At 48.1% G+C, this 22,598-nt stretch overlaps 1 pseudogene; it reads right to left on the minus strand.

The window, feature by feature from the left end:
• LOC128821377 (SET-binding protein-like) overlaps positions 1-22,018 on the minus strand; it is a 34,736-nt pseudogene extending 12,718 nt beyond the window's left edge.
• Positions 22,019-22,598: the final 580 nt, after the last annotated feature.

The raw sequence follows: 22,598 nt of genomic DNA on the forward strand, positions 1-22,598 counted from the left end.
TAAAAATGAATATAAATCTAAAACTGAACACAATAGAGGAGTCTAGACAAATGCCCTAGCTGAGGAAGAGGGAAACACATCCCCTGACTGGCTTTTAACCGTCGCCATCACCTAAGAAAGAACAGACTATATTAGGCTCTGAGAAGCCAGGAGATAGAGACAGAGAGCCCTGGTGCTGCCACCACGGAAGGAGCGGGGACAGCTGTTGTTCTGGACTTCAGCAACAGACTCTGCACACCACGTCTCCTCATCCTCGGGCCACCAGTGTGCCACAAGGAAAGGAGAAAGGACAGCTGCTGCTCGGGACTCCAGTGACCGACTCTGCACGCCGCCTTCCTTCCGGCTGCCTGGGAAAGCTACGACCGCGGGGGTGAGCTCTGCGTCGAGCCCCCTGCCCAGCTGATCTTTTTAATAAAGAGCTGAACATTAATAAAGGCATTAGCCCTGTTCATTTCAATTTGGGGGCTCGTCCGGGATAGCCACGCCTGAAGAGGACCCCCGGACAGCTGGACAGCTCGACCACCTGCTTCGAGGGACCCTCAGGAGTTGCTGGCTACCTTCGGACGCTAGGATCCGCGTGAGACGAGCAATGCAGAGGAGCATCAGATGGGTAAGAAAAACCGGGAGACGAGCGAATGAGTGAGTGAGTGAGACGGGGGCCGGCAGCTCAGACCCCCGAAGCGAGAGGGACCCGCTAGTACCCGCGTTTCTGGACTCCTGCGAAGGGGCCGGCCGAGAACGGGGGGAAGCGAATGGAATAGAGGAGCGACTGAGGCGTCTCCTTAGAAGTAAAGCAGGCCCTCCTCCGAGCGTGTGGAGGTGCCCTATGGGCAAAGTAAGTCCCTGGCAATCAGGGCAAGGGGAATATCCCCAGCAGGGCAGGTGGGATGTGGAGGTCCTGGAGGACATGTCCCTGGCGCTGGCAGGATGGGATAGGATGGCAGGTGGGATATCCCTGGCAGGTAGGGCGGGGTGTCCTTGCAGGCAGGAGTGACATGTACCTGGCAGACAGAGAGCATGTCCCCGACAGGCAAAAGGCATGTCCCTGCCAGGCAGGACAGGGCAACAGGGCAGGTGGGATGTCCAAGTAGGCAGGAGCGTCATGTCACCACCAGGCAGAGGGCATGTCCCCGCCAGGCAGGACAGGATAACAGGGCATGTAGGGCGGGATGTCCCAGCAAGCAGGAGCAGCAAGTCCCGCCAGGCGGAGGGCATGTCCCCAGCAGGCAGGACAGGATAACAGGGCAGGTAGGATGTCCATGGCAGGCATGGATGGAGGTCCCCGTCAGAGCAGATAGGGGAATGTCCCTGGAAGGCAGGGCAGGATGTCCCCGACAGAGCAGGCACTAACCCGAGTAAGCAGAAAGCCAGGAAGGCAAGCAAGCTAAGCCTAGTAGGGTCAGGCAAGGGGGCTTGGCCGGAGTTCGAGTGTAAGGCTCGGCAGGACGTTCGACCTTACCTCGGCAGGGAGACCAAGCTTCCCAAGCCTAGTAGGGTCAGGCAAGGGGGCTTGGCCGGAGTTTGAGTGTAAGGCTCGGCAGGACGTTCGACCTTACTTCGGCAGGGAGACCAAGCTTCCCAAGCCTAGTAGGAGAGTCAGGCAAGGGGACTTGGCCGGAGTTCGAGTGTAAGGCTCGGCAGGACGTTCGACCTTACCTCGGCAGGGAGACCAAGCTTCCCAAGCCTAGTAGGGTCAGGCAAGGGGGCTTGGCCGGAGTTTGAGTGTAAGGCTCGGCAGGACGTTCGACCTTACTTCGGCAGGGAGACCAAGCTTCCCAAGCCTAGTAGGAGAGTCAGGCAAGGGGGCTTGGCCGGAGTTTGAGTGTAAGGCTCGGCAGGACGTTCGACCTTACCTCGGCAGGGAGACCAAGCTTCCCAAGCCTAGTAGGGTCAGGCAAGGGGGCTTGGCCAGTGTTCGAGTGTAAGGCTCGGCAGGACATTCGACCTTACCTCGGCAGGGAGACCAAGCTTCCCAAGCCTAGTAGGAGAGTCAGGCAAGGGGGCTTGGCCGGAGTTCGAGTGTAAGGCTCGGCAGGACGTTCGACCTTACCTCGGCAGGGAGACCAAGCTTCCCATGCCTAGTAGGGTCAGGCAAGGGGGCTTGGCCGGAGTTCGAGTGTAAGGCTCGGCAGGACGTTCGACCTTACCTCGGCAGGGAGACCAAGCTTCCCAAGCCTAGTAGGGTCAGGCAAGGGGGCTTGGCCGGAGTTCGAGTGTAAGGCTCGGCAGGACGTTCAACCTTACCTCGGCAGGGAGACCAAGCTTCCCAAGCCTAGTAGGAGAGTCAGGCAAGGGGGCTTGGCCGGAGTTTGAGTGTAAGGCTCGGCAGGACGTTCGACCTTACCTCGGCAGGGAGACCAAGCTTCCCAAGCCTAGTAGGGTCAGGCAAGGGGGCTTGGCCGGAGTTCACGTGTAAGGCTCGGCAGGACGTTCGACCTTACCTCAGCAGGGAGACCAAGCTTCTCAAGCCTAGTAGGAGAGTCAGGCAAGTGGACTTGGCCGGAGTTCGAGTGTAAGGCTCGGCAGGACGTTCGACCTTACCTCGGCAGGGAGACCAAGCTTCCCAAGCCTAGTAAGAAGGTTAGGCAAAAGGCCAAGTAAGTGTTTGAGCAGGACTTAGCAGGGGTACAAGCCTAGAAAGTCCATCAAGAAGTTCAAAACTTAGGCCAAAGAGAAAAAAAACAGAAGGCAATTGATGAGAGTGTGACTAGTGATTGTCCTGGCCAAGAGACAATGTAAAGTGCCAAGAGGGTAGGACCAAGAGTGGGAATTTAGTTAAAAGAGATTAAGTTTAGTCAAGTGATTCAAAATACGAAGTTGGGAGGGGCCAGATGCGCTTTAGCTGCCTGTCAGTATATTCCATTTTAGATAGAAGCACCATTTAAGGTATATATTTTTTTTTGTTTTTGTTTTTGAGGCCTGAAAATGGGAAGAGGTTAAAGTAAAGGAGCAAATCCTTCCAAAGCAAAGAGAATTCCCCCTAACAGCCCCTTGGGGCAACTGTTAGACTAATGGGATTCTCGGGAGACTATGAAGGGTCTAGACAAGAGTAAGATGATACATTACAGTATAGGAAGTATGGCCGAAGTTAGAATTACAGGGAGAGTGGCCGTGGTATGGAACCCAAGATCAGTGGATGTGTAATCAGTTAAACCAACACCAAAAAAAAAAAAAAAAAAAAAATGCAAGCTACAAAGAAATAGAGAGGAAGACAAAAGGGAATAGAGAGGGGGAGACTAGAAAAATAAAGGAATGAGACCCTCTCGATTGCCTGTCCCCTTCTGCTCCTGTTACTTCCCCAACAGTTTCCCCAGTTGGTCCTTCAGCCCCTCCTATTGAGTCCCTGATTCCTTTCCCCCGTTTTCCCACCTCTGTTTCATCACCCCTTCCCTTAGTTTCCTCAGCCATCTCCCCAACTCCCTCTTCCCCTTCTCCAGCTGGAGTTTCCTTGCCTCCTCCCACTTGGGAGCTGAGGCCACCTTTGCCCAGGGTTGGTTCATCACCTGGCATGCCCCCTGGCCTCCAGTGTCTCTCTCCACTACTATTTCCCTGCCTGGTGTCTTAGAAAAAGGGCCGTATTGTGGCACCCAATCCAAAGCACCAAGAGTGGAGGGGCTCTTTCCCGTTAGAGGGGTTCCTGTGGGTAGAGCAGCTGGGGGAGTTAGGTTTGTGGATGCACCTTTGGCAGTTTCCAAAGTCCGGGGATTTGGGAAAGAGCTAAGAAATTTAGTGGAAGACCCCGTTGGAATATCTAGCCAGTTGGACCAATTTCTAGGGCTGAGTATTTGTACCTGGGGAGACCTGAGCTATTCTAAGCATTCTGTTCTTTCTGAGAAAGGTCCAGATGATCTGAGCGGCAGGGGTGAAGATATGGGAAAGAGAGGGTGGATTGGGTCCCCCAGGGAACCAGGGGATGCCCTTGGTGGACCCCAACTGGAGTCCCAGCCAACAAGAAGGTAGGCAAAACATGAGAGACTATAGGTCCCTCATGATAAGAGGGATCAAAGAGTATCCATAGGGGAAGCAACACGAAATTGGCCTTTGATGGTACTCAGGAGAAGGATGAGACCCCGGCAATTTGGCTTAACCAACTAAAATGAAAATTCCAGTTATATTCAAATATAGACCCAGATAGCCCAGAGGGTCAAGTCCTCTTAAAGGTCTAGTTTGTCACCAAATCCTGACCCGATATTAGACAAAAACTAGAAAAGATAGAGGACTGGCAAGAAAAGAACATGAATGAGTTGCTCAAAGAAGCCCTAAGAATGTATTTAAGTGGGAAAGATAAAAAAAAAAAAGCCAATAGCCTACCTCTCAAAACTACTAGACCCAGTAGCCAGAGGATGGCCAACTTGCCAGCAAGTAATCGCAACAGCAGCAGCTATCCTGATAAGGGAAGCCCAAAAGTTGATCCTACATGGGAAAATTAAAGTACAAACATTTACTAGTGATCGTGGATCACCTCACTCACTGGGTGGAGGCTTTCCCAACCAAAAAGGAAACTGTGCAGGAAGTTGCATGAATAATCTTAGAAAACATCATACCATGATATGGGCTAGTCAATAACATTGATTTAGCCCAAGGTCCACATTTTGTCACTCAAACTTTACATCAAGTAACAAAAGTCCTGGGGATAAGGTGGAGATTGCACACCCCATGGCATCCTCAAAGCTCTAGAAGAGTGGAAAGGATGAATAGAACTCTTAAAAATGTGTTAACTAAATTAATTGAAGAAACAAAGATGAATTGGCTCAGGTGTTTACTTCTCGCTCTCTTGTGCAGCAGAACCAGACCTCGGTCCGACATAGGGGTCTCTCCCTATGAAATAATGTTTGGACTCCCTTTTTTTTTTTTAAATCACCCCTTTCAGTACAGCAGATTATCTGGAAGGGGAGGCAGCAACTCAGAAATATTTAGAGGTCATAGGAAAATCCCTAGAAGGCCTCCGAAAGAAGGGGTATCTCTCCCAAACTTCCCCTCTGGATGCCAATGCCCACATCAGTCCTGAGGATTGGGTGTTGATAAAGTCCTGGTACACTGCCACTCCATTAACCCCCAAATTCAAAGGACCTTTCCAGGTACTACTCACCACACACACTGCGGTGCGGACCTAAGAAAAAGGCTGGACCCACGTCACCAGAGTCAAAGAAGCAGTGCCACCCCCAGACGCCAGACCAGACCCAACAGTGTCACCCGCCTCCTCTTGTGCATGGACAGTAATTAAGAAACCAGAGGACTTAAAATCAACTTTAAAGAAGACTTGCTAGAGGCTGATATACAGTAAGGTGTTAATAACTGTTTCTGAGTTAAAGTACCATAGAAAAGGTTTAAGTACTTGGTGATTGTTTAATAAGAGTAAGTGTCCTTTAGCCAAAAGAGTTACCTAAAAACTTGGTTTCTAAAGAACACTAGAATTGCCCTCAGGCCTGAGTAAAGCATACAAATGCCAAAAGAAGGTAGCCCTCAAAAGCCAAAGACTAAGTTGATGCGGGCTTAAGCCCGATCAAAGAAATAGAGGAGGGATTTGTTATGAACAGTTTCCAGGTGTTCCCCAGAGACGCGGGCAGGGCTTTCCTAGTTCCCATGGCAACACTAAAAGAAAACTACTAACTCTAGCTAAGTACCGATATTGAAATGCTAATTAGCTAATTGCTCTGTTTGTTTTCTCTAAACTACCTGGAGATAACTGGCCTCCCACCCCTCCACGCTGCCATTCTGGGACTAACATGCAAATAAAAACCCCTTAGGATCATGGGAGTATTTTTAGGAGATAAAAAGGAATAAAAATCAAAAACTGAACACAATAGAGGAGTCTAGACAAATGCCCTAGCTGAGGAAGAGGGAAACACATCCCCTGACTGGCTTTTAACCGTCGCCATCACCTAAGAAAGAACAGACTATATTAGGCTCTGAGAAGCAGGGAGATAGAGACAGAGAGCCCTGGTGCTGCCACCACGGAAGGAGCGGGGACAGCTGTTGTTCTGGACTTCAGCAACAGACTCTGCACACCACGTCTTCTCATCCTCGGGCCACCAGTGTGCCACAAGGAAAGGAGAAAGGACAGCTGCTGCTCGGGACTCCAGTGACCGACTCTGCATGCCGCCTTCTTTCCGGCTGCCTGGGAAAGCTGCAACTGCAGGGGTGAGCTCTGCGTCGAGCCCCCTGCCCAGCTGATCTTTTTAATAAAGAGCTGAACATTAATAAAGGCATTAGCCCTGTTCATTTCAAAACCAGCACAGAAACAGGTCCAGGCTGAAGTGGCTATGGAGACTCCATCCTTTGGAAAGAAAAAAAAAAAGTAAAAATAAAAGGAGCTGTAAATCAAAATCTGCCACTTCAAACAGGTACCACCACAAACACCTGAGTGACTTCTCCTTGCTAAGCCACATGCAGCACAGGGAGCAAGCACTGACATAAACTCCCCAAGCCATGTTTGGGATCGCAACAGAAAGAGCTGACTCAGAGGACATCTCACACGGGGATGCTCTTAGCAAAGAGGAATAAGCATGCACTATGAGGAACTGGATGATCATGCATACAGATCACTGGGGAGAGGAGACTGGTGCAAGGGGAAATTCAACAAGCTGCGTACGCACGTGAGAATCTGGAGGGAAAGTGCAATGTGCAGTCGATGCAAAGGAGGGGGAAGGAGAGAGTGAGCAGCGTTCATGATCTGTAAGAAAGGGGGTTGTAATAGGGTGTCCTGGTTCAGGGCAAATTTGGGAGAGAACCCCCGAAGGGGTTCCTCTAGAAAGCAGATTCAATCGGCCCCTCCCCCAACTGGTTTGGGACTTCCGCACTTCTTCTCTCCCCCCTTTGTTCTCGGAACAAGTCTTAAAGGTGCAAAACTTATTATCCAGCATAAACAGAACAGACGTTTGGGGATACAAGCATCATATAGCCAACCCAGGACATAGGGAAAGCATGTGAAATAGAGTCCTCAAGGAAAGACAAACTGCAGGAGAAAGTTGCATGTATGGGGCAGAGGAAAGGAACACTATAAATTGAACTTCAAGAGGAAAAGTGCTAGAATTGCTTCCTGCAAAGAAATGGCAAATACCTACAGTAACTCAAAGGAAAAAAATGCTGCAAGAAAATCCAAGGACAGAGTTTCCTCTGCACACAAAGAAGCTTTACTTCTAATTGACTTTCTGCTGCTTATCTCTCTGTAACAAAATGTATTCACCCTTCCCAAGCTCTCAAAAAACCCCCAGTGCAATTATAATTACAAAAAAAAAAAAAAAAAAAAAGAGTTTACATCCCCCAAAGCAGGACATTATGCATGTGATGAAAGGTCCAAAGAAATTTGTCAGGCTATGCTTAAAAATAGGATGGAAAATGAAGTGTTTTCAGACAGAAGAAAACAGAAAAAGCAGCAAATGCAGAGGGAGAAAGGAAATAAAACTGGGGATGTACTGCTTATCTGGGGCTTGTTAAATTCTGCATGACAGTCAGGGAATGCTGATTAATTGCTTCATTGCATTTGGTGCTATGCTTTCAGTGTCCTTCCAGATTGATAGCATGCTTCCTTATCTGAAGGAAAAGGCACTTTTAGTAATGCTGAGGAAGCTGAACTCGAGTAACCCTGCTGTAGGTGGGAGAGCAGCAGCTTCAGGGCTTTCCATCATGCCAGCAGGACATCCTTTGGGCTCCTGGCTTTTTTTTTCCCCCTCCCTCTCCTATGAGATTAAATGAAATGGAGCCATTTGTAGGTTTAGAAGTGGCAAGAGTTCAGCCCACTCCATTTCCAGGCACCAAAGGGTTGAAATAAGAGCAAACTCTTACACAACATTTGTGCACTTTCCAATTGCCACACAAGCAGCTGGAGGGACAGCCCAAGCTATGATTTTCCTTCTAAGCAGCCCTGGGGAAAGGGTTAGGAAACTGCCTTCACTCTTATTTTCTGGTAGGGAAAGCTGATGTGAAACTTGTCGTGGTCATGACTTAAAAGAAACCCCAAAAGTTGTTGTGTTGCAGCCAAGCATTCAAGGTTCCCAACACTGATGCTCTCTCACTTTCCACTCCAGGGCATCAGCAATTGCATTCAGCAAGGTCCTCTCCTGTATTCCCTCCCTCCCACTCATGATTGCATAACATCCACCGGGCAATTGTTTTCATGGAAATGCAATATGAGTATTTAATGTATGTTTATGTCTTTTAATATAGTGTAGCAGCTGTAATCAAAGGCAAAAACCCCAGGCCTTGGCACATGAGACCATGGCTCTGCACAGAGCCCCGTTCTAATCACCACTGCACCCCAGACCACAGCTTTAGAAATCAGGCACTAACCCCTATTGCCTAATTAGCAGAGCAGTGTAAAGCTTAGAAACAGGCATATCTTCTTCCTCCCTAAGTGGCCACTGAATAAATGCTATATCCCCAGTTCACAGTCACTTTCTACATTGCTGGCATTACCAGCCCTTTGTGTACTCACATGCTGTTGCTTAAATTGCTTCCATGTTTTCATTACTCGCCCTCTGTGTTGTGTGTATTGAAGCTCCTGCAAGAATGCTGAAGTGCTATTTCAAAGCACTGGGGACTACTGGAGATGTGGCTGTAATTATTATGCAACAAACTTAAGTGATTTTTCAAGTCCTGATAGAGTTTGCTCCTCCTCAAGGGGAAAAATAAATTCAGGTGCTACTTCATGAGGTACAAAACAACTGCTCCCACCCATCAGACACAAGAATAGCACTTGCAGCTCAGGTTATGCTGAGGTTATATACAGTCTGTGGGGCCTCTATATATGCCCTGTATCCATGAGCAAGGTGGTAAACTCAAATAATAATGCTGCTCCCATGTGCAAGGTAAATGTGTATATTGGGCCAATCTCTCCTGGCAAAAATCCACAGAGGACAGTGGAGTGATGCCAGCTGAAGGTCTGTCCCACTGGTTTACATGCACTGTTCCCTCCTGCTGCTGCCAGTAGCTGCTTTTCTGGAGTTTGTGCTGATTAAAGCAACAGACAATCAAACAGCCTAACTCTGAAATATCAAAACCGCCAGAGTAATTTAAATGTGACAATCACTTTTTTCTTCAACCACTATTGTAGCTCTCAGTGGTTCTGCAACGACATGCAGTGTTGGGGAAGATGAAATAGCAAGGCCCTATAAATATGATGGCCTGGCAAAAGAGTCAGAAGATACAGATATTGAGATGAAAACAAGGTTTGAAATACCAAACCTTAATCACTGAGCATCTCGAAAACAATAATATAGCCAAGCTGAAAGCAATCCCCCTTTCTGATAGATCCTAAGGTCAAATGGAATGTCCTGTCTCACCCCCCAATGTATGGTTCATCCCATACCTGTAACCCTCCCCTGAAGTATCAGGTATCTGCAACCCCATTGGCCCAAGTCCTGTCCCAGCCCACCTTGAAGCCCCCTGATAAGGTGTGGCCAAGGGACCGGACACTCTCTCTCTTGGACCCTCCTGCTGGGACGCCCACCTGGCACCCTCTCTCTCTCTCTCTCTCTCTCCCCCCCCGCTCTCCCTGGGCCTGCCACGAGTTGCGGCTAGCAAGTCTAAGCAGGGCCCTTCATCCTTTACAATAAACCATATGCTCTAAAGACCGGGCTTCAGAGATCCCTCCTCACCACACATCCAAACCGTCCTGGAGCCCAGCAGTCCCCGCAATGTAGAACCATTGTTCTGTGAGAGTGTTCTGTGCAGGGCCAGGAGTTGGACTCAATGATCTTAGTGTGTTCCTTCCAACTCAGGATATTCTATGATTCTATGCAGAATGTTCCTTCATGCTCCCAGGGAAACCCACAGCTGGACCAGACAGGTACAGCTCCATGTTTCAAATTGCTGCTTCCTCTTAACGATCTTCCCCCCAAAAATTTATTTAACTACCATGAGACACACACATTGGCCATGAAAGTAATTGTGCTGCCAGCACTGGAACCCCTCCCACTCATTTCCAGTCTCCTCTTCCTCCTGTAGCGACTTTCATCACATCTGCAAATATTCAGGAGGAAAGGGAAGTGGAAATAAGACATTTCTTGGTGCTAAGAAGACAGTCCATTCCTCTCAATAGGTGGGAAAATCTCAGTGTTATAGGGCCAAATCTCTGCTGTGGTAAAAAGAGCTACTTTTTTTCATGCACATAGATGATGCCATTTAGCAGGATTATGAAAAAAAAAATCACCTTAATTTGTTACTTTCCTTTCAAGTTCAGCTTCTAAGAGAAGTACTCTCAGAGTGAGCAGTGTTAATTCCCTTGGGGTCTCCCTTAATTCAATGGGAAATGTTGATGCTTCAAGAAGTGATTTAGAGTTTTGAAAATTTTGGTCTCAATCAGTCTGCCAAGAAAGCTGTGTCCAGGGAGAGCTGTTAGCAATTATCCTCCTCAAGGCTTCAAGTAGCCCCTTGAGTATTCATCAAGTGTGTATGGGAGGAGAGGGATTCAAGCTGCATGAGCAGGAAAGCCAAGTCATGGCCCGAGCTCTGATCAGTGGGTGCCTACAATGCAGATGAATTTGTCCAGGTTTTGGAGATACTCATGAGTCTTTCATCAAATTTGCGTTCCTGTCTGAACTCATCATGATGCCCACATGCTACTAAGGAGACAGAGTATCCTGGGCTACATCAAAAGAAGTGTGGCCAGCAGGTTGAAGGAGATGATTCTGCCCCTCTACCACTCTGGTGAGATCACACCTAGAGTGCTACATCCAGGTCTGGGGTCTCCAACATGGGAAGGACATCAACCCGTTGAAGCAAGTTCAGAGGAAGGACACCAAGCTTATTAGAGGAATGGAACACCTCTCCTATGAGGAAAGACTGAGAGAATTGGGATTGTTCAGCCTTTAAAAAGAGAAGGCTTTGGGGTGACCTAATTGCGGCCTTCAAGTACCTGAAGGGAACCTACAAAAACAATGGAGTGTGGTAGATAGGGACAGGCGAACAGAAAATCTCGGGATGTGACGGAAAGCAAGACCCTTCCCCCCTTCTTCCTGCTATAAGTGATCAATCACCCCTGAAGCATGCAGCCCCTCCTAACTCCAGTAGTTTTCCACTCCTTACTAACCCTAGCCAGACCCACCGTCCCCTTTTGACATAGTAAAGCCCCCTTGACTATTTAACCCCACGAGATGAGATAATAAACGCCATTTGACCATCCACCACATTGGTGTCTGTGCATGTCAGTGGACCGAGTGACCCGGGGGAGGCTGGGTCGCCGTGCTGTATCTTGAAACCAGGTCGCCCGCCTTCTCATCAGAAGGCGACAATGGAGAGGGACTTTTTACAAGAGCATGTAGCGACAGGAAAAGGTAGAGTGGCTTCAAACTGAAAGAGACTAGATTTAGATTAGATATTAGAAAGAAATTCTTTCCTGTGAGGGTGGTGAGGCACTGGCACAGGTTGCCCACAGGTCATGCATGTCCCATCCCTGGAAGTGTTCAAGGCCAGGTTGGATGGAGCTCTGAGCAACCTGGCTTAGTGAAAGGTGTCTCTGTCCATGGCAGGAGGGTTGGAACTTTAAGGTCCCTTCCAACACTGTCTGCTCTGTACTGGTACAGTCTCATCTCGAGTCCTGTGGGCAGTTTTGGGCACCATAATATAAAAAAGACATTAAGCTGTTAGAGAGCATCTAAAGGAGAGTCACGAGGATGGTGAAGGGTCTGGAGGGGAAGCCTTGTGAGGAGTGGCTGAGGTCACTTGGTCTGTTCAGCCTGGAGAAGAGGAGACTGAGGTCAGACCTCATTGCAGTCTTCAACATCCTCACGAGAGGCAGCAGAGAGGCAGGTACCAATCTCTTCACTCTCATGACCAGTGACAGGACACAAGGAAACAGTATGAAGCTGAGTCAGGGGAGGTTTAGGTTAGATGTTCAGAAAAGGTTCTTCATCCAGAGGGTGGTTGAGCACTGGAACGGGCTTCCCAGGGAAGCGGTCACAGCACCAAGCCTGACAGAGTTCAAGAAGCGTTTGGACAATACTCTCAGGCACATGGTGTGACTCTTGGGGATGGTTCTGTGCAGGGCCAGGAGTTGGACTCGATGATCCTTGTGGGTCCCTTCCAACTCAGCTAATTCTATGATTCTGTGAGTCTATGATTCTATGAGTCTATTTGTACTATGATAAAGCCTCAACCTGACTAAAGCTTCTTCGTCTAATGCCTAGGACAGAAACCACCACTACACACAAAAAGACATGGGGAGTCACCAGGTGTCCCTCTACTGACCAGTGCTGCTTAAACACGCAAATTAAATTTATTTTAAGACTAAATGTAGGTGACACAACTGAAAAATCAAGCTAATGGCAAAACAAAAGGGTTAAACAAATAATACAAAGAAAGGATTTTCTTATTTTCTGTCGCTTTCTCTCTCCGACTTCCTTGTTTCCGCCCGGCTCCTTTTTCCTGGGGCGCTGGCCAGGCGCTTCTGGGAGCAGCCGGAGAGAAGCGACAAGCACCTTTGGGGTTCATTTGATACAGACAGAGCTATTCTGAGAGCGCGTCCATGACTGGGATAAAGAGACTCAAGAGACTGGACACTTGTTGTGCAGTCCAAAGTAGGTTGTATTTGCTCGAACGCCGCATGTACAAGTGACCCCGGTCTGGCGTTGAGTCACAGGTTTTATAGAGGAAAATAAGAGATAAGGTGAAACCAATAGAACAATGCCCAGTATGAATACATTATAGGTGAAATCCAATGGGAATAGCTTCAGGGGGAAGGGTAAATACACGTAAAAATACAGAATAGAAACTCCAACTTTGGGTTTAGGAAACAGAAACTCACATTTCAAATTCACAAAGCTTTTTGCTCCGTCTGCGTAGCAATGCACTACAACAATTTTCTTTCTTTTCCCTTCCCTCTTCCTATCCTTCAGCAAATAAAAAATAAAAATATTAAATTTTGCTCAAACTTAAAGTACCAAAAATTTCTCTGCAGAAGGATATTTCAATAAGATGTTATGCATCAGGGAGAAAATGAGACTTATAGTGGAAGCATTTTCGGAAACATAACTATACTGTTGCTCACACAATGCTGTCCCGATTAATGAAGCCCTTTGCTTGGTAGTGTAGCAGTCAGAGGCCCTGCAAGGCCTCCATGGCGGTCACTAGCCTAAGAAAAGAAATGCAGAGTCATGATGAGTGGAACAGAGCTACCCCTCTTCCGCACATCAGACCCCTGTTATCTCTCTGTAAGGCGATAGGTCATATTCTCCTCGACCTCAGCCACAGGACAAATCCTGATCCCTCAATAGCCTATATAAACCCATACCATTGCCCAGTTCAGATGGAAGAGCTCTCACTGGAACCCTTTGCAGAAGCTGCCAATAAAGACATCTCCGCAGAACTCCACACAGCCTTCACCTCTCTCCTTCCCTGCGTCTGCTGAGGCACTTTGCGAGCACAGAGCTGAAATCACTAAGAGCTGAAATCACTCCACAAGTGCTCGCAAGGTGGCCAGCGGCTCAGAGCTAGCCGAGGAGGGCCCAGGCAGGCTGCGCCTCATCAGCACAGTGCTATCCGGGACACCTACGGCTGTTGCTGCCCCGGGGGCCAGACGGACCCCCAGGGACGACCAAGCCACGATACATGGCAGCCCGAACAGGAGAACTGACATCCTGGTACTCCTGAGAGCAGCATTCCTTTGGGGATCGTTACTGCCTCGGCCCGCCACAACCCTCTGAGGGTAACTTCTCCGTTATAGAAGAAGCTATCTGGGAGAGGCGTCCAACGAACCTGAACATCACCATCTGGGACGAAAGTCCTCAGGAGCTGGACAGAGCAGACCACCCACCCAGCAGTTTCTGACCCAGTTTCGGCTGAAAAAAGTGTAAGTTTAAAACAGCCTTTCTGCGTGCTTTTACCCTGGGTCGCCGTTTTCAGGTTTTTTTTTCTTTTTTCTCCTTTTTACTGCTGGGGGGGAGGGCAAGGGAACTTACAGCAATGGGATCAAACTCTAGTAAATTAAAACAATCCCAGAACGAGAGAGATATATATTTACAAATCCTAGAAATCCTAATTGCTAACAACTTTTCTTTCTCTAAAGGCAATCTTTCAAAAACTAACTTGAAAAAATTTATAACATGGATCCTTTCTCAGTTTCCAGACGCTAACAGAAGCATGATTAATTCAGACTCCTTTTGGGATTCAGTGGGGACAAAATTATATCTTTTCCAAACCAAAGAAGACTTTTCTGTTACTAAATTTCTGCCTCTCTTTCACTACATTGCAAAAGCGGTGGAAAAAGCTAACACAAGCAGCTTAACAGCAGCTGAGGAAATTCCAAACTTATCTCCTATAGCAGATCCTCCAAATGCTAATCTCTCAGATAACAGTCCTCTCTCTGTCGACTCCCTCTTTCCTGGTGGGGGGATCAGGGGAACCATGCTGCCCCCACCCACCCGTCCTGCACCCGCGGGATCCACGGAGCCAGCCCGTCCCTCCACCTCCCCCCATCCCTCCGCCCCCATTCCAGACGCGGCAAGCCAGAACTCAGCTCCTTCAGTTACGCAATGCACAGCACGGTGCTGGCACTGCACCTCCCACCTCCCCTTCACGCTCGGGAATAATCGTGTCGGTTTCGGTCGGGTCCGTCCCACCCTGCCCCAACACCGCCGTGCAGCCCGCTGCGTCCCCTCCTCTCCCCCCTGCCGCGACTCCCCCCCGCCGCCGCGACTCTCCCCACCCCCGTTACCACCCCTACCTGCCTGTCTGCTGTGGTGCCAGCAGCAGAAACACCCCCCAACCCCACTGCCTCCTCTCCCCCCCTTCTCCCCTGCCTGCATTCTGAAGCAATGCATCCACCCACCCACCCTCAACGCCCACCTAACGGCAACCCCCCACACTCTGTACAGTCTCCCACACCCCTTCAAAAGGTCTCTCCAACACGCCCAAAAAAGCATAGAGCAACTCCTGACCACACCTCATCAGAGGACAATGAGTCTGAATCTGACACAGACGAAATTGATCCATGGGCTCTAATTAAAAGGGAAGCGACTCAGGCAGGAGATTGGGAACTAGCTCAGAAAATTACTGCCTTCCCAGTAAATTATATAAAGGGGAAAAGAGGGGGGGCCACTACTAGAACAACGTGGGAACCTAACACAAATACAGAACTGATACAACTACGAAATATAGACAAAGAACATGGTAGAAGTTCACATATTTTCAGAAACTTCCTTGAAGCGCTTTTTCCGGCGCATATTCTGGTCCCTCATGACCTTAAAAACGTTGCCAACTGCCTTCTTTCCCCGGCAGAATATATGCTATGGGAAAGACAGTGGAAAAGGCAATTAAAAACATTATCAGACACCTATGCTCAAGATGCAAATAAGCCAGATTTTACAGTCCAACAGCTGGCCGGAGAAGGGGATTTACAGAAACCCTTTGACCAAGCTAACGCCTTACCCCAGACAGCACTACAAGATTTGTCTATTGCAGCAAAAACCTCATTGCTTCTTATCCCAGATGACTCTATCCCTACCCAACACTTCTCTAGTATTAAATAAGGAATAGATGAAAGCTTTATCAAGTTTGTAGACAGAATTAAAGATGCTCTGGAAAAACAGATAGAGAGCACAGAAGCAAGAAAAGAACTGTTGTGCAAGCTTGCCTTGTCAAATGCAAACGAACAATGTAAAACAATTCTGAGGGCTTTTCCCCCTGGATACAGAACCCACCATAGAGCAAATGGTGGAAAGCTGCACATGTCATCTGTCCACTGAAAACACAGTGGCCCAAGCAGTTGCTAGGGGTATTGCAGAAGGAGTTTCTGGTGTGTATGCAGTAGTAACTTCCAAAGACCAGGACCGCTGCTATTACTGTGGGGAATTTGGACATTTCATGAAGGACTGTACAGACAGGTCACCTGCCCAAAACCCCCGTAACACCTACCAAAGACCCCAGAACCAACAGCGATACCAGCAGCGTTTGGGAAACTTCCAGCAGAGCGCAGCCAGGCCCCGCACAAAGACAACAAATCAAAAGCCACCCAGATCCAGTCACGCGTCATCCCAGCAGATTCCAGGACATGTGGAGAGGAACCAACCCACGGAGAGATATAGATGGGAACACGGTGCCAGTTGGTAACTGCTTTATCCATTGACTTTGATAATAAGGATGTCTATCGTGTTCCCACAGTCAAGCATGGGCCAAAAGGTGGTCCTTTTAACATCTTAATTATAGGGGACACTCTCCATGGCCAAAGGAAATCTTTGTCATTCCAGATGTACAAACTGCACCCAGGACAAGAAATCTCTGTTCAGCTGTGTTGCACGGACTTACCATTTTTTCTTTCAAAGGGAACTCCTATCGCACAAACCTTTCTACTCCCAAAGAATCACAGGGAACAGCTTCCTCTCAATCCGACAGTAATGTGGGCACAAGTTGTGGGACCAAGTAAGCCTACCATCGAGTGCTGTCTATCCTACAGAGGAGAAAAGTTCCACCTACCAGGGATGCTGGACACCGGTGCGGATGTGACCATCATCGCTCGCTCGGAATGGCCAGCACACTGGGGACTACAACCGGTAGCAGAAATGATTTCAGGGATCGGTGGAGCCACAGTGTCCATGCAAAGCAAGCACAACATCCTCGTCGAAGGGCCGGAAGACAAGCTGGCAACCATCCTCCCATTCGTGGTAAGAGCCCCCATCACCCTTTGGGGAAGGGATGTTCTATCTCAAATAGGAGCTTCCCTACGTATTCCCAGTCAGGATTTCTGACTGGGGCCACTGAGGAGCGCGCACTACCAGATACCCCTCGGCTCACCTGGAAATGCCAAGACCCAATCTGGACTGACCAGTGGCCCCTCTGTAAAGTAAAACTGTGCGCACTACAAGCCCTTGTGGAAGAACAGCTCACCAAAGGTCACATCGTCGAGACCATCAGCCCTTGGAATTCTCCAGTCTTCGTACTGCAAAAACCTGGAACGGACAGGAGTCTCCTCCACGACCTTCGCAAAATTAATGCAGTACTTGAGGACATGGGTGCCCTCCAGCCTGGCCTGCCTTCACCATCGATGCTGCCCCGAGACTGGACACTTGCCATCATAGACATTAAGGACTGCTTCTTCAGCATTCCGCTGCACCCCCAGGACGCTCCACGGTTCGCTTTTTCCGTTCCCTCTCTTATCAGAGAGGCTCCATGCAAAAGATACCATTGGTTGTATCTCCCCCAAGGACTAAAAGTCTCACCCACCATATGCCAGTGGTACGTCGCTCACATCCTGTCTCCAGTTCGGAACCTATTTCCAAATGCAATCATCTACCACTATATGGATGATATCCAGGTCTGTGCATCAGAAAAAACTTATTTAGAAAAAGCAGTTAAAGGGACAATTGAAACCATAGGAAAAGCAGGGTTCGAGATCCGTGAGGACAAAATACAATACACCAACCCATGGACTTACCTTGGATTCCTGATCCGAGAAAGGACAATCGTACCCCAGCAGCTTGCTATCCGAGACGACCCAAAAATCTTGAGAGACTTACACAGTCTGTGCGGATCCATCAACTGGGTACGCCCCTTGCTAGGAATTACAACAGAGGACCTCGCTCCCCTGTTCAACCTTCTTCGTGGCAACAAAGACCTAGAGTCTCCACGCATGCAGTCTTTAATCTGCCCCCAAAATTAGTGTAAAGTAAAACACCTCTCAAAGCTCTAACAATCTTTACAGATGGCTCAGGGTCATCCCATAAATCTGTAATGACTTGGAAGGACCCTAAGACTCAAAATTGGGAGTCTGATATCCAAATAGTGGAGGGATCTCCACAGATTGCAGAATTAGCAGCAGTTGTCAGAGCTTTTGAGAAATTCAAAGACGAACCTTTTAATCTGGTCACAGATTCTGCATATGTTGCAGGTATAGCTATGAGAGCAGAACACGCTCTTCTCAAAGAGGTTTCCAATCCAAAGTTACATCACTTGATTTCGGCATTAACACGCTTAATCTCTCACAGAAAGAAACCTTACCATATAATGCATGTGAGGTCGCACACTGATCTCCCAGGTTTCATCACAGAAGGGAATGGGAAAGCGGACACATTGGCCATGGCAATAGAAACTGCTAACATCCCTGACATCTTTGCCCACGCAAACTTGTCACACGCATTTTACCATCAAAATGTACCTGCCCTTATTAGAATGTTCAAGCTTTCAAAACATCAAGCAAAAGCTATTGTCGCCACATGCCCAAACTGTCAACATTACCAGATACCATCGATGGGGACAGGAGTCAATCCCCGAGGACTGGACAGCTGCCAGCTGTGGCAGACGGACGTAACTCACTTCACACCTTTTGGAAGGTCCAAATACGTGCATGTATCGGTCGACACGTTTTCGGGAGCAGTATTTGCATCAGCTCATCTAGGAGAAACTACACAGCACGCCATAAAGCACTTCCTCCTTGCATTCGCCACCCTGCCTATACCTCTCGAAAATTTAGAGAGTTCTTCAGTGAATGGGGAATAGAACACAAGAGAGGTATACCAGCAAATCCCACAGGACAATCAGTCGTGGAAAGGACACATCAAACCCTCAAAAGAGTCCTCAATCAGCAGCGAAGAGAGACAAAAATCATATCTCCAGTTGAGAGACTTTGCAAGGCTCTCTACATCATCAATTTCCTAAATGGTACAACATCAGAGCCCGACCCGCCAATACTTCGCCATTTTGCAAATAACACCCAAGCAAAGCTCACTGAGAAACCACCAGTGCTAGTGAAGGACCCAGAAACACATCAAATTTCTGGACCTTTCCAGTTGATTACTTGGGGTAGAGGGTATGCATGTGTTCTACTACCATCTGGTCCAAGATGGTACCCAGGAAAAAACATAAAGCCATACCTAGGCAATGCAAACACTACTCCCACAAACAGTGACAAGAATTCCCTGGAGTCAAATACAAGACCTCCTCAAAATCAGACAAGTTCTGGCTGGAGACGAAGAGGTCTCCGAATGTCCACATACAGAAGAAAAGACCATCCCATTACGCGACAGCAGACAAAACAGAAAGTGGAAAAACATTCTGCTGTAGCAGTTAAGCCATAAGCTAGAAACAGCCTGAATACAAACTGTTCTCTGAATGTGATGTTATTAACTTTGTTTACCCTAAAAAACCCTGTTTCTTTCCCTTCCTAACTTGTTAACTCTTACCAAAACCCTCTAAACTTACACCCACTCCCCCATCCTTAGCTTATAGAAGAAAAAAAAAAAGGGGGGAGGGAAGGGAAGGGAAGGGAAGAAAATGAACAAGGGAGAAAACCCTCTCCTACCACCATAAAGATAACAAATGTTGCTTATATTCCCTATCAGAAGCCCCATCCTTATCCAAAGATGAAAATTATCTCCATCGGTGCTGTCCTCACCGCTGCCTGGATGTTCTTCAACAGACCATATGCCTACAGTTGGATTAGCCCACAGCCTAGCCACAATGTTTGGGTAACCTTAGCGAAAACATTAAAACAGGATAACATGTGCTTATCCATGGGAAGCATTGATAACCCACTTTCCACATGTTTAGAAGGGATTCCATTCGTAGCAGACGATTGGCCCGCCTACAATTCAGAGCTTCTCTGCACCACAGGTAAGAGACCCAACATGGTAGATACTTGGGACAAGTGGACAAAAATGTTGCCCAATGCTCAAGAGGAACCCCAAGAATTGGACCTGTTGGGGTCCTCCAAGGCAACATACTGCATCAAATTTTACTTTAGACGTCCAAAGAGCAATTGGCCAGAAATTGACCTGACAAAAAACACATACAGAAAGGACGTATCACCCATTAACAAAGCCTATAACTATCCGGATTGGTGCAATTACACCGCTTAGATGATCTCTGTATCCTCTCTCCACCCCAAAGTATTACCCAAGGGAACGTTTCTCATCTGTGGTGACAGAGTATGGGCTGGGATTCCCTCCCGCCTTCAGGGAGGTCCCTGTAGCCTTGGAAAACTTTCCACCCTCACTCCAAATATTACCTTGTTACATAATTGGAAAAAAGAAAGTGAATTAAAACGCCACAAAAGATCCTACATGGAATTTGATGAAAATTGCGATCCAAAATTATATGATTGGAATAAAACAAAAAGGATTGCAGTCTCCCTATTCCTACCCTGGGTAGCTGCAGCTAAATCTCTTGGGGAAATAAATAACTTAGGGTGCTGGCTCAGCAAGCAAGCCAATGCTACCTCTGCCGCCCTAAGCGATCTTTTAAAGGAAGAAGAAACCACGAGACATGCATCACTTCAAAATCGAGCAGCGATCGACTTCCTACTGCTAGCCCACGGACATGGCTGTGAAGACTTTGAAGGGATGTGTTGTTTCAAGCTGTCTTCACGCTCGGAATCCATCCACTCAAACATCCAGAAACTGAAGGAACTTGTGAAGGACTTAAAAGTAGAAAACAACCCAGACTGGGTTAATGACCTTTTCGGTGAATGGGGATTAACAGGATGGGTTGCATCGTTGTTTAAGGGAATTTTGTGGATTTTCATTGTAATTGTCATTGTGTTAAATATGTTCTCATGCCTTGTCCACTGTTTCAAAAGAACTATAGGACATGCATTTTTACTAAATACAGAAAATGGAGTTGTAGCAGTCAGAGGCCCTGCAAGGCCTCTATGGCGGTCACTAGCCTAAGAAAAGAAATGCAGAGTCATGATGAGTGGAACAGAGCTACCCCTCTTCCGCACATCAGACCCCTGTTATCTCTCTGTAAGGCTGTAGGTCGTATTCTCCTCGACCTCAGCCATAGGACAAATCCTGATCCCTCAATAGCCTATATAAACCCATACCATTGCCCAGTTTAGATGGAGGAGCTGTCACTGGAACCCTTTGCAGAAGCTGCCAATAAAGACATCTCCGCAGAACTCCACACAGCCTTCACCTCTCTCCTTCCCTGCGTCTGCTGAGGCACTTTGCGAGCACAGAGCTGAAATCACTAAGAGCTGAAATCACTAAGAGCTGAAATCACTCCACAAGTGCTTGCAAGGTAGCCAGCGGCTCGGAGCTAGCCGAGGAGGGCCCAGGCAGGCTGTGCCTCATCAGCACAGTGCTATCCGGGACACCTACGGCGGTTGCTGCCCCGGGGGCCAGACGGACCCCCGGGGACCACCAAGCCGTAATATGGTAGACAGGAATGGATTCAGTTGTTCACAATGCACATTCCTGTATTATTAAAACGCAGGTGAAAGCTTTAACTGCCAAAGGACTCAATCATTAACACTCAGGTACAAAGCAGTTTAGAAGTGGGCTCCTTCATTTACCACTCATGCAATTATTAATCTTAAACCTCAATTGCATACAAAAATAAAAGAAGCCTTGCTGAACTTTTGATCCCTTCTGAATTGTTTAATCTGAACGATAGTTCAAGATCATCCCCGCAGTGTATGCAGCGATGCAGGATGACACCCACTCTGTGTTACTTCCTGCATGGCCAAGCAAGGCTTTGCAAACCTTGCAAAGGTTATGTCTTGGACACAAACTGTTTGAGCAGGTTTAATCCCCCCCTCTCCCTCTGCTTTCAGTACAAAGGGAAAATACAGGAAAGAATAAGACTTGCCTTCTTTCTGGAGTGAGATCTGTCCTTCTCTTTAGCTGCCTTGTTATTTTTACCAGCTCGAGAAAGCTGCTCCTCCTCAGACTCTTTGATGGTGATTTTGATCTCAGAAGGGCAAATATAGTTCTTCAAGTTCTTTGGGGGCTTCTTAGCTCTCTTGGTGGTCTGGATCTTTCGTTTTAAACTCCCCTCTGTAAAGTTAGCCTCCTTGATGGAAAATTCCTACTCCTCCAGGCCATCTCCCACCACCCATTTCTAGCTGTCTGCATTGGAAGTGGAATTCACATGTCTCCCAGAACCCAGCTTGTCCTCTTCCTTGGGCTCCAGCCTCTTGCCACTCACCAGGATCCCTTTTCCCGAGCCTGCCACAGGCAGCATCGTCTCCTTCACACAGCAGGAGGCAGACAGAGGCTTCACAGAGGTGACAGTGGCTTGCAGAAAGTCTGCCTTATCCCCCCCCTCCCCCCCTTTGCTAAGAACTGCCCAGAGTCGCTCTGGGCTCCATAGCAACACTGCAACACCCTGGAGTTTTATCAGAGGGAAGGGGAGTGCAGGAGGGGATGAGGAAAGCAAGGGCAGGTACGATCCAAGGGAACAAATGGTAACTGTCCACCAAATTCAATGTCCTATTCGCCCAAAGGCTGCAAGGAGCTCAGAAGAGATCAGATCTGGCACTGTTAAAAGAAGAGAGAAGAAAAAAAAGAAGTTAGCATGTGCACATGTATGGAACATGAATGTGGACTGTGGAGCTGACTGAAACAGAGCATAGAGCATGCTTGGGCTTCCCCTGCATCTCAAGGTCTTTCCTTGAAGCAAAGGCTTGCCAGCATTTCTGGGGACTGTTGCCTTCTGCTGAGAAGGCAGGCGACCTGGTTTCAAGACACAGCACGGCAACCCGGCCTCGCCCGGGTCACTCGGGCCACCAACATGCACAGACACCAATGTGGTGGATGGTCAAAATGGCGTTTATTACTTTATCTCGTGTGGTTAAATAGTCAAGGGGCCCTACTACGTCAAAAGGGGGACGACCTTGTCCTCAGCGTGCAGGGGTATTGAAAAGAAGCAATCTTTGATGTCCAGCACTG

Source organism: Vidua macroura, chromosome W (genome assembly GCF_024509145.1).
Source record: "Vidua macroura isolate BioBank_ID:100142 chromosome W, ASM2450914v1, whole genome shotgun sequence".
Lineage (NCBI taxonomy): Eukaryota > Metazoa > Chordata > Aves > Passeriformes > Viduidae > Vidua > Vidua macroura.